The sequence below is a fragment of the Lipophrys pholis genome (assembly GCF_963383615.2).
Source record: "Lipophrys pholis genome assembly, chromosome: 12".
NCBI lineage: Eukaryota > Metazoa > Chordata > Actinopteri > Blenniiformes > Blenniidae > Lipophrys > Lipophrys pholis.
In genome coordinates this window covers 13,582,773-13,595,009 of record NC_137641.1, presented here as the reverse complement: position 1 = coordinate 13,595,009, position 12,237 = coordinate 13,582,773, and positions in this window count along the sequence as shown.

The following is a 12,237-nucleotide window of genomic DNA, read 5'->3' as shown; positions in this document are numbered from 1 at the left end:
TTATTTTAAATTGCAGAAATTAAATTCCTTCATTGTAGGGCGTATTCAAACCGTAGACAAGGGTGCAGCCAGCTCAAAGATGTTTTTTTCTTTTTTTCTATGAAACTGTGAAGATTAGGGACTACTGAACATGTCAAAATAAAAATAAAAAACTTGCAATGTAACAAACTCAATGGTATTTGAAGAATGCTCCGAACAACTCCCTGATATTTGCTCTCTTAGCTATTTACAAGTCGTTTTCAGTGGGGCGAACATTTTCCTTTCCATTCCTGTTTGTTTTAAACCCCCGCAATCATTTTATATAGTAATACTAACGCTAATGCTAATGCTTACACTAACAATAATGCCACTTCCTAAACTTTTGGGAAGTTTGCACCAAAACATATATAAAAAAAAAAAAAATAGAACTGCATGAAACACGTTCCTTGTTTGTTAAGTTGTTAGAGTTAATTGGTGGTTAAGACTGTGTTTACCTTGGTACTGTTTCTCAACCAGTGCGGTCCATTTGTTCAATACTTGTACAGGTTCGTTTTGGCGTTCAGGTGAATGACCCAAACAAGTGGACCAAACACAGAATGTCATGGATGTTATGCCTTCTGCCTTCTTCATACATGTTTGGCTGTGCCAGGAGAAGACGGACTGGGAGTCATGCTACTGTTATTGTCCATCTACATGTGCAGAAGAGCTATTTACTATATACATGAAGCCCATGCGCAGTAGTAGCGTTTTGGAAAAGTTGTGTTTTCCTCTATCTACACAGTGACGGAGTCAGAGTGTTTTCAAAAAAAATTCCACCTTGGTTGCAGTTTTTCAAAACGTTGCATTTTCAGTGGCTCCGAGCACCAAAAGTTTTCTGTATTCACTTGAAAATGGTGTTGTTTAAATGGGGCCTATGTCTAAGCTCACACTATTTGCCTCGCAATAAAATGTACATTTTGTTGGAAATTCCATTTTTCAATACAGTCTGATCCATTGACGATAAATTGCATTTGCAGATGGCTTTAATTTTAATTCGAATGTCTTGAATGAGTTTTCTTGATGTAATGATGTGTTACAATTTTATGGACGCGCGCATACAGAGGAGTCATTTTCGCAGCGAGAGTGAATCCTGTCTGTTCAGGGTGACATTTCATTTCAGGTGAGCTGCACACAGATCAGCCATAGAGCTGCACCCTACAGTTTATTTACTCATGTGCATGCGCAGAGAACTAGTGAAGGCTGACTCCCCTGACACGAGTGCACAGTTGGGTCCTCTTTGATTCTGCAGCCAACCAGACCAAAGGAAAGATAAGGTCAGCTGAGAGGCGACAGCGCCGGCTTGAATGCGAAACCAAGGGTGAATATACGACTCCTCAAAGTGGGAAGCACAGCCGCCGCTTGCTGTTAGTTACCACAGCTAATCTGCCAATGGTTGTTGTTCAGACGCAGCTCTCCACATCTCACAAACTAGCGGCCCATTTTTGTTGCTGTCTTTTTGAAGTGCTGCAACATTTTAACCACTTAAGTATTGCCTGTAAATTTTTACAAACAATACAACAATGTGGCGGAGGCTGGAGACTATAAATGCTGGCATTTTCCTCAAAATCTAACATTGTGTAAAAAAAGCCACTTTTTTTCTTTTTTTTACCCACATTTGTTTTGGTTTTCTGTGAAAAATAAGTTCTATTGAGCCACTGAAAGCTGAAAAAGTCCTGTCTGTGTGACACAAGAGCCTCAGTTTATGTTGACAAAGCTATGTTGGGTTTAGGTCTGTGGAAAAGATGAGCGCGCTGTAGATCCTACATCACCGTTTACAGTAGGAAAGAGAGCAGAAAGGGTTTGTAGTCTGAACTGAAACTCACACAGAACTTTATATAATCTCACATTATTCTACAAACTGTGGGCTGAAATCTTGCACCGCTCAAGTTATGCAAATTAGATTAATAAAGATTCAAAACAGTATATTAAATTGTGATTCATCTCATTTCAAGGCAATCATACGTGCAAGCCAGTGAAGTCAGAAGTTATTTTTAAGTTGTGTTTTGGCATTGGGGCCTTTATCACTTCCATCAGTGGTTCAGTTTGAGGTCAGGGTGAAAACACACTGTGTTCCTTTCTGTCAAACTCATCTCTTACTGTTTGTCTCTCCCTCCAGTCAGTCTCTGCATGGGCTTTTCTCTATCGGTCAAAAACATCTCTGTCATTAAAACCTCCGAGCCTTGTGTGTTCTGTTAGTGCACATAGTTAAATTAGACAGCAAAAGTGGGCACAAATTGCTGGAGAACAGAGTATTTCATGTAGAAATTTAAAACATGCCCAAATAAACTAGAAAAAGTGTGTTTTGCCAAAACAAATCATTCTTCATTCGGATTACTGACAGAGGGCAGATTGAGTTGTAACTCCACGATTGTGTAAATCCTAGCCAGGCAGCGTCAATCTAATATCTGATCTGTGAAGCAAACTGCTGACTGAACCGTGCCAGGCTGTCGGACTGTTGTGTTTTCAGAGCGGATACACCTGTGGCTCTTGGCTCAAGCCTCTTCTGTCCTTGCTGCGTTTTCAGGACGGAAGATCCTCGATGGCAGCCTCCCTCGATTGGTTTCCGTGTCTGGAGCATGGGGGCCAAAAGGTGCAAGGACAGGAAGAGGTATAATTAGCTGGGGTTTTCTTCTTTTCCCTCTGTTTAATTTTCTGCCACCTGTCCTTCAAACTTACTGCTTTTCTTGTGTCTGAATCAGCGATCAGGTCATTTCCAGTGAAACGTTGCTGTGGCTGAAGGTCAAGATAAGCTGATCCAGTTTACGGACATCAAAGAAATGTGATATTTCCTCTGCGATTGTTTGGATGGTTTGATGTCTTACAAACCAGTGTCCTTGCAGTGTGTGTTAAAAAGTGGGGACTCCTACGTTACATTTCACTGTCAGTTCGAGTTATCAGAACCTTGTGCTGCTGTTGGTGCAGAAAACACAGAGCTGTATTGATTTATGCCTAGAACATACAGAGGTTTTAAAAAGATGTTTGTAGATTTATTAGATACAGAATCAGAAAACGTCCCCCAGTGCATGAACGTGAGTCAATAGTCATTTGGGCCATAACATATCATCAGTAGGGTAAAACTAACCTGTGTTACCTAATCCCAATGGTCTAATCCCAGCTCACGTTCCCTATTAGTGGGTGAACAATCCAACACTTGGTGAATTCTGCTTCACAATGATAGAAATATATATATATATATATATATATATATATATATATATATATATATATATATATTCTGAATAATATTCATTAATATTAATTTCACACAGATAAAAGATTAATGGACAATTAACCTGCAGACACATGATTGAAAATGGTCATTTAGTTTTTGTCTCAAATATTATTGCGCATACACTAATTCATAGTTTTAGATATTCCAAAACTCTAATATAGGTGGTCCACTTTAATATTTGTTTGTGTTTTTATGCTATGGGACCTTTAAAACAGAACTTTGTGAGTTCTCATGGGTGGGTTCAATGTAGCAAATTTAAAAGGTGTTGTTCACGTCTGTTTGTTTGTTTTTTTTTTACTTTATTCAAAATCATCATAAAATCTGAATCTGTAAAGCTATGTTTCTCTATATTTTCTTTATCTTTTTCTCTCAACAAGTTTCCGTCGACCCCTGACAGATTGAATTCGATCATCCATCACCTAATTATTAGCTAAGCAGCATCTAAATTGTTTATGATTAGTTTCAGTAAGACAAAGTAAACAGTACATTCAACTATGAAAATAGGGCCCTGGTTGTATCAAAATATAATCTTTCACATTATTAACTCTAATAGTAAATACTACACAACTTCACTGAAATCTACAACACTGGAGGGCTCAATTAAACTGCTGCCATCTTGAAGGATCGTGTCTGAGACGCAGCAGCCGACCAGGAGAAGTGAGTTCTGAATGAGGTCGGCAGCAGAGTGGAAAAGCAGGGTTTTGGATACACGCTTTCCTGTGGAAACACTGATGTCATGTTAGTCTGTCTTTCACAGGCTCTGTCGCACACACACACACACACACACACACACACACACACACACACACACACACGTGTGTCTGTGTAAACCAAGTTACTGTTAATGTCATTAACATACCTGTCTCACATCATCCGAGTGGAACACAGAATTGTTTTAGGGTGGCACTTCAGACTCCTACCACACTGGCCGGGACAGAAAACCTATCAGAACATCCCATGTTTTCACAAATTTTGTTCAGTCCGACCTATGAAAATGAGCAACTTCAGCTTATTTGACAGACCTATTTGCAAATTTTGCCTTCGGTGTTTTAAAGTCTCAAAAAGTGAGATTGCAAGTGTCTGAGAGTGGCAAGCGATAAGTGCAGAACGTGCATTTTTCTGAAATTTTAAGAAAAATCGCGATGTGTGAAAAGATGTGTAAAATATCAACAAAATGTCATCATTATAAACCAACACAAAAAAATTTTTGGGACAGGGGCAAATAGTGTGTCCGACATAACGGGGAACTATTTCCCTGTTTGTTTGAGTGGAAATATTACTCACAGAGAGTGACCAAGGTTGTTTCTTTGCACAGTGTTGGTGATATTTAATTTTTGCTTCTTCAAAAGCTGCACAGCGATAGTGATTAATTCCAAGTTTGATTTCTGGCCCGTATTTTAGGTTCTCCGTGTTCGTGCATGGCTTCTTTTTTTTTTTCTCCAGGTACTTGAGTTTCCTCCCACAGTCCAAAAACATTCATTTGAGGTTCACTGGTGACTCTAAATTGCCCATATAGGAGGGAATGTATTTTCCCTGTGATGAAGTGACCAGTAGATAACACTATACTTATACAGTGCACATTTATGAATTTACACTGTTACATAGATACACTTGCCACAAATTGCTAGACCTCCATTGGGAATATTTTGGGGTTATTATCTTGCCAAAGGACACTTCCACATGTGGGCATGAGATGAGGGATTCAATCTGTAGATGACTTGAGGTTGTAAGAAAATCAGTTCTGGGCCACAGGCTTTGTCATGGTCAGTTGGAATTGCCTCCAGTCACCTGCAAATGACCTTCAGTTGGAAAAAAAACGAATACAGTAAATGTACTGATGATTGATGACTTCGAACATTGAACTGACATAATGTGCTTTCAACCTATAGGTTTCATCGTTAATGTAAAATGAACCCAAATATAATTTTTTTTTAACAATGAGTAAAATACAATGCATTTAGAAAGGAAAAAAAGTACAGAAAGCTATGAAAATATTGAAATATAGAGGGTTTTTTTGCCACAACCAACTGTAGTTGACAATGACAGCAAACAGACAACATGAAGAATTTTGTCCAACAACCTTCACTATTACACGTTTCTGTTACTGTTGCGGTTGGACAAACTTATCGCAGATGTTTCTGATCCATGCAGATGCTGCCACATAGTAATGGAGTCGATGTCCAACCAAAGGTCTGAATAATCCAGTGACAATGCACAAGTAACACTGAGTGCTGTTAAAAGAGTAACTGGACTGGAGCCACAGTCTGAATGCTTTGGGCATGTTCTAAGCCAGTAACACAGAGTCCATCAGGTATCCTGCCTCCCAGAGAGGGTTCGAAAAATGGTGACGTTTCCCCCATAAAAGCCCGCAGCTGCTCTTGTACTGAAAACCACAAAACCAGTGCACATTTTAGTACATGGTGTCAGAACTGGCTCTTTGTGAACACTTGAGGGTGAGTCTGGTTTGCCATGAGCATGTGTGACAAAATAGGATTGTTTCTTCAAAAGGCGTTACTCTTGAAAAAATGGTGTGTTTCCTTTTTAAACGTGGAAAATCAAATTGATATGCTACTATAGGTATTGGATGGTATTTATAATATTTTTGAGGAATGGTATCCGATTATGGTGCCACCCATTAGAGTGGGGGTCTACTTATCCTCACTTTAATACAGTAGGCAGCTGTATGATTGCAAAAGCTTCACAACACATTCCAATGGACAATGTCATCAACAAAAATAAGGTTTTCACTCTTAGAAGATCCTCTTATTTTCTTATAATTACTTTAACAACATTAATATTTTTCACCTGTTTGAATTATATTAGAAAAACATTGTCTATTTGTAAGCTGTGATATTGCGACCTCCTCCTCAAAGCCATGGGATCTTTTGAGAGTTGCTAGTGTGTTGGTACCTTTAATTTTTGGAGCGCAGTAGTGGCCTATAGGTCACTGTGAACGTAAAAGGTTGTTAAAATCCACGACTGTGGATCCCTTGGCCTTGGTTAACTGTGGCGGCCTACTGTTTCCAGCAAGGTTGACTACCACTAGGATTTCTAAGTAATTTCTCCAAGGGGATCAATAAAGTACACTTTCATTTTTTTTTTGTTGTTGAGACTTTGATGATCTGATACAATGATACACTTTAGCAATGTAATACTACATGTTATACCACACAATAAACCAAGTAAACTATTTAGTCACGACGCCTGTAGCGCAATCGACTTTTGTATTTTGATATGGTTGAAAAGACGACAGAGGGCAGACACTGCACGCGATCGGGTTTGGTAGTACACTGACCCTAAACCCAACTTGTTTGTAATCTAGCCCTAAAACTACATTACAACAGGTAAATACATGTAAAACATTGTGAGGCCCTGCGATTTGTTGCAGTCTGACCCCACATATAGTGGTCAACCCCAGAAAGACAGTAATAAAACAAGTACACACACACACTCTTCTCTTCCACAATCCCCTCAATCCCCCACTGGCCACGATCATTGAGTATTTAACCCTAACCTGATCCCTCACTTTCCGAGAAACATTTTATCCCTCAAATAAACATAAACCAAAGTGGGCTTCCAAGTGGTTTATGGGATGCCTAAAGTGTAGCATGTTCACAGTTTTGATCCTGACAATGATAGAAATACTACTCACTTATGCAGTTATTTGGGGAACTTATTTTAACTGCTGAAGACCTTTTTTCAGCTAACCATCTACACAGCAGTATATTGTTGGGGCTTTTCTTAGTACGCCTCGCTGTTTCTCCCATACTGAACACACTCCGTCTACTGCATGCAATGCAATCCCCATAACCTCATATTACTTTACACAACTATACTTAAACTGCACTTAAAATAATCCAATGTGTCCTTGTTTTGCTGCTGCTGAGCAATTCAAGCGATGATGCTTTGTTATTGCCAGTATGGACATTGTAATATGCTTACAAAGGGAATGCCAATGCGGTGGTGTTGAGCAACTACGTCCCACGTTCACCATTCGCCGATCGCATGAAGTAGAGTTGAACTTAGTGGAAATGTCATTAGTTTGTTTGATTGCTTGGTCAAAAATCTGAGGAACTGGGCAATTATAAGCTTGACCAAATGGCGCTAGACGTAAACTTCAGGATCAGGGGAGCTATGATTGGTCAAACAGCTGTGGAAGCGCTTGAAAAGCCCTACATGGTAGCTTTTTAAGAAGAAGTCAAGAGACCACCGGAATCATTAGGCACAATGACTATCTGACCACATTATAGTAGAAATCCATCCACACGAGGGTTTTCCATCTTCATGAATGTGGATGAACATCCCAGGCATTAGTAAGGTTAAAAACCTTTCACTGCTTCTCTGAGGTTCCTTCTGGGATATTTTACCTCCAAACAGACACAGTTGCTACCACTGGAAGTATTCACACTTTCTGCGGATGAATAGATTTTTCTTGGAAAAGACGCTCACTCCTGAGAACAGCTTATGTAGCTCGTTTTATGACCTTGTTAGAGCCTTCAGGCACACAGCTGATCCCTCGGCTACAAGGTTAAAGAAAATGTTTGGCTACAAGGGGCCCCTGGGTAGCTGTTTGTGGCCACGCTTTATTGATATCCTGTTTCAGCCTCCTATCTGATCGACTTCGTATTTAAAAAGATTTATGTGCTCGGGTTGAACCCGAACTTTATTGCCGTAATAGACACATATCCTCCAGTTGTGGAGTGTAGCCACTGTTGGCAAACTTTGAAGACAGTGAGTCTCGCTGCAAGTTTGTGTTTCTTTAATCTTGAGTTCTAAAGGCATTTCATTAAGTTTGATTCATATTCAATGATATTTGACACAGAAAGGGAGAGAGTGAGTGGGAGTTTCATTCCTATTTGAGTTTCAGTGCGCCGTTAATTTGTCCCTCCCCCCCTGTTGTACTCAAACGGGCTCTAGTTTTCCATTCTGCCTCACTGGCACAATTTCAGCTTGCAGTGCACGACCTTTCTGTCTGTTTTTCGTTTCTCCTGCTCTCGCTCATTGTCCCCTGCTCTCCTCATTTCAAAATATTGCTCTCTGCACACAATTTTCTCACATTTCTCATCCAATTCCTTTGATTTCATTTAATCTGCCTTTCCTTGCGGCCATTCCCCTCCACAACACATTTCTCTTCACGCGTCTATTTTTCTTTGTCACTCTCGTGTTTCCCCTCCAATGCTTTCTTATTTTTGCTCTTTCTACCGCCTGTCTCTCCTTGTGCTCTGACCTCAGCCATCCATCTCGCCTTTTATTTTCTTGATGTCTCACTGTTCCCAAAACACACATGGGAAAGTGAAGAATGTGAACTCTTGAAGTGTTGTTGACTGACTTCATTACAGTTGTACAGAGAAAATACTCAGGATGTCCCCAGCTAAGACCTGATCTGCCACATTTCAGCTGACCTCACGCAGGCGCAGAGTCACGCAGTCAGGATATAGTGTAAAGACGTTCATAGAAACCAAATGCAATCATGTGAACATTATTTAATAAAATCTAAATAGATGGATTAGCATTTTCTTGTGTTTACTAAATTCAAAGCCAGTTTGAATTGATAAGAGCAAAAGAAGTTAGGATGGTGGTCCCCTACTACGGCTGTATTGCATTAAAAAAATAAAGATGAATTATTCAACAATTCATAGCCTTTTCGTCTCTGTTTTTATTTCCTAATGTTTCAAATGTTTTCCGTTGGGTAACGGGGTCACAGCCAGGCTTTTGGAATATGTGCAGAATGTGGTTTAGCATCGTCTGGTTTCACTAAATAAGACTTTGAATAAGAAAATGTGGACTGCAACATGTGTCACTCAAAAGCTGGTCTGTGTAAAGTGTTCAGCGTGAATGTTACTTGTTTTGTGACTCATCCATGTGCTCTAATAGAGCCACATACCATCAACAATGATGACTTTGGCGGGCTTAATACGCTAGACGCCTCTCCCCGTCTTTAGCATTGGAGGGTGATGTGACATTTTGATTAATGAAGCACACACTGTCTCCTCTTAATCCGTCTTGTGCGGATTGAGCCCCTGTTTTCACCAGGGCATGACAAATTGCTAATCGAAGACAGGAAAATGTGAGAAAACGCACAAATGAGCAATGCATTTCTCATGGAATCACATTTTGCACATGTCACATGAGTGATGCCTTGAAAGCTTGTTTTCCTGGAGATGGCATGCAGTCACAAGGCATTTGCACAACATTTGCCCGATAAGAGTCGACATTTTTAGTGCTCATGAATGTCTTGGAAATGTCATGCAACAAATGTCATGCAACAGTTATTTGAAGCGATCAAGAATTCCTTTATATGTGTACAGAGGATCTTTCACAAGAAATCAGATATGAAGCAAAAAGGAGACGATAAATGAAATAAAGACACTGCTGGATGAGGACCAAAGGCTCATTTCTTGCATTTCCTCACATGTCAGAGTGTTTGAGATAGTATGATACATCCACAATGACTTTGGGAGTATTTTGCGAAGCAAAAATAGGAACCAATTTTTTAGGGGACAAGTTCAAACTCAAGTTTGTGGGCATCTGGTGCAACACAACTTTAAACTCATGCAGATGTTGTGAGAAACGCACTGCGTTAGAAGCTTTTATCTATGGATGCATAGTTATGTTTTAATTTGTGTTTCTGTCTGCAGTGATAAACAGTATTCACACACAATAGTTTTTTGTATCCAGTATTGCAGTAAAGGCCTTGTCTGGTTTCCATTTGGTCTTGCCTGAGAGCTTGTAATTTGCAAGACCTACCTTGGTTTTGGTTTCTTTTGTTACATACTTATTTCTTTGAGTTGTACTTCTTAAGTTGTTAACATTGTTGAACGATTCATCAATTTTTTCCAGTGTTAAGCTAAAATATTGTATTCTTGATATCCAATTTGTACCTCTTTTCTAATAATCAATTAACAAATCCAGTCATGAATTGTTCCAAAAAGTTCCTTTGTTTGTTTTAAATGACCAAATTGTCTCTGTCAAACCACTACATTTAAAAAGTCTTCATTCACAAAGTATTCATCAAATACAACAATAATTGTCATTTATCACAAACAATCATAATGTACCTTTTCAATCAATTATTAGTTATTATTCTTACTTAGTGAGACACAAATCTAAATGTTTTATGAATGAAAGATGCACAAGAATAGCACAAGTTCACTCTCACTTCCATCCATCCATCTTCTGTACTGCTTCATCCAGTTCAGGGTCACAAGTTGCTGGAGTCGAGCCCAACTAACTGAAGGTGAAGGACATGTCCTCAGTCCATCACAGGGCAAAGACAGAGAGACACTTGAATTCAAACCAACTGGCATTTTGAGGCCATCAATTAACCTTACCAAGTGAAAACCTTGGGGGACATTCAAAGGGGATTCGAACCGGCAACTTTCTTGCCGAGACGTGAGAGCACTCACCACTACTCCACCGTGAGGCCTCTCACTTCCACCTCATCTGAAAACAAAAACACAGTGAAGCCTTTGTGAACGTGTGTTTTCTTGCATGTTTATGGCACGCAAGCTGCTGGCCTCGAATGCGACTGTGACGAAGTGTGTTGGCCCACTGTGTGCGTGTGTGCGTGTGTGCGTGTGTGTGTGTGTGTGTGTGTGTGTGTGTGTGTGTGTGTGTGTGTGTGTGTGTGTGTGTGTGTGTGTGTGTGTGTTTGGAGGGCACAGACTACGATTGTTCTCTCTGGGTGTTAGCTTTCGGAGCAGGAAGTGCACGTTCAGGTCAGAGGGGGGGATCGAAGCGCGTTTAGTCTGACCACATCTGTTCAAATACCAGAGACCCTCATAGTCACACAGGAAGTCTGTGTGTGTGTGTGTGTGTGTGTGTGTGTGTGTGTGTGTGTGTGTGTGTGTGTGTGTGTGTGTGTGCGTGCGTGCGTGCGTGCGTGCGTGCGTGCGTGCGTGCGTGCATGCTCCAGAAGCCCCTCTCTGTGAGTACAATTTATACGGAATATTTGACCTTTCACTACGTATGAGACATTCTCACAATAAGAAACTAAGAGGAATTCAGCATGTACAGTACCTGCTGCCACGTTTAGCCCCTTAAACAGCACGTGGAACTTGAATTCTTTTAAAATGAACTTCACTTCTTCATTAAGTCAAATCTTTACAGGGACGATTAATTCACCTGGTGTCAAATAGAACTGAAAACTGGAATTCACCACGATGGAAAGTTTGCTTTGTTCGTAAATGTAACAAACTGTTCAAACTAACAAACGAGACATATTCAGAGTTCATATCAAAAGATTCTAAGGATTTTTTTTTTTCCCCCTGAATTTCTGTGTTGCCAGTCAGTATCTGGTGTGCCCACCATTTGAGTCACACAGTGTAATGGGAGCAAATGGGAGCAAATACAAAAGTGTTGATCTATATTTCTCTTCGGTGTATGAACTGGAGCAGTGTTTAGCGCTTGCAACACACAGTCAGCTATCTTCAGCTGGAGTCCAGGCTCAGGGGCGTTTTAGGTTCGTTTGCATGTTCTCCATGTCCATGTGTGGGTTTTCTGTTTCAGTTTGTCAACGTGAAAGTTGTCTGTGTCTCTGTGTTTGTCTTGTGGTGAACTAATGACCTGGATGGACGGTTGGATGGAATTATGATTGAAAAAAAATGGCCGTTTAAATTCTTAATCTGAAAAATCAGTACAAAAAGAGCTGAAAGAGCAGAAAACCGCCCTCATTCCAAAGCGTTTTTATTGTCCATACAGCACAGTGTGGATTTCATCCACGGCAACTGCTTTATTAGGTGTGATGTCGGTCATCAAATGGCAGCGAACTGGCGTCAGTGTGTTTGTGTTTCCCCACAAGATTTCAGGAGCGTTACGTACAATCCCATCTCCGCGTGTGCATGCTCCGCTGAGCATTAGAGCCATTGTGCAATTTTTGATACGACAAATTAATTATTTGACACGATGAAAGTATTTATTCAGTTGCCTGTTGCTTTAATGTAAGTAAGTTTTGTAAAAATCTGCCATGCTCGACTGAAGCTCTGGGG